Raw genomic sequence first — 735 nt, 5'->3', positions numbered from 1 at the left:
GGCCGTGAGGAGGAGGCGCCAGCACGCTTGCATGAAGGGCGGCGTGTCGGTGAGGAGCGCGAACCAAATGCCACCGGACGACATGGCGAGGACGGCGATGATGAGGATGAGGTACGACCAAAGCGGCGGCGACGCCTTGCCAATGAACGACGCCGTGTCCGTCACGGACGACCGCGGGCTCTCGACGCTGCTGACCATGATGGCGCGACTTGAGTTGTGACACCAAGTGCAATGTGGGTCGATACGGCGTTTGAAGTTACGTCGACCACCGAGTTGGCACCGAGTTGCGAAAACTGTCGCAGGCGCGGCAAAAGCGCACCGGTATCAACAGCTGTTGGGTGCGTGTTTATACTAACCGCCACCGATCTTCGTTGGCGTCGCTGGTGGACATCCTGCCCTTGAGCAGAGCAGCAGAGCTGTGTCTATATTGGAGAGCTATAGATCGAATACAAAGTGTTCTGGTCTGCGTAGGGGTCGGAGCCTGCATTTACGGGTAAGCTCGTTCGGTTTTGGCCACATTCGCTACTCTGTGGTTACGGCGAGGGGACTTGTCGGCCCGAGGCCACGAGAAAGAAATAGGACCTTCAAGGCAAGATCCTTGTCTCGATTCGGTGCATGTCGGAGGTAACGTGAGAATGCATGAGCACGAGACGTACCGCCACTTCCTCGTAGACTGCGACTTCATCAAGGACGTGTGGAGCACCCTCCACGCGGTCACGGCCCCCTTGGGTGTAG

The sequence above is a fragment of the Saprolegnia diclina genome, assembly GCF_000281045.1.
Source record: "Saprolegnia diclina VS20 unplaced genomic scaffold supercont1.11, whole genome shotgun sequence".
Classification (NCBI taxonomy): domain Eukaryota; phylum Oomycota; class Saprolegniomycetes; order Saprolegniales; family Saprolegniaceae; genus Saprolegnia; species Saprolegnia diclina.
Note: the sequence above shows the minus strand (reverse complement) of the source record.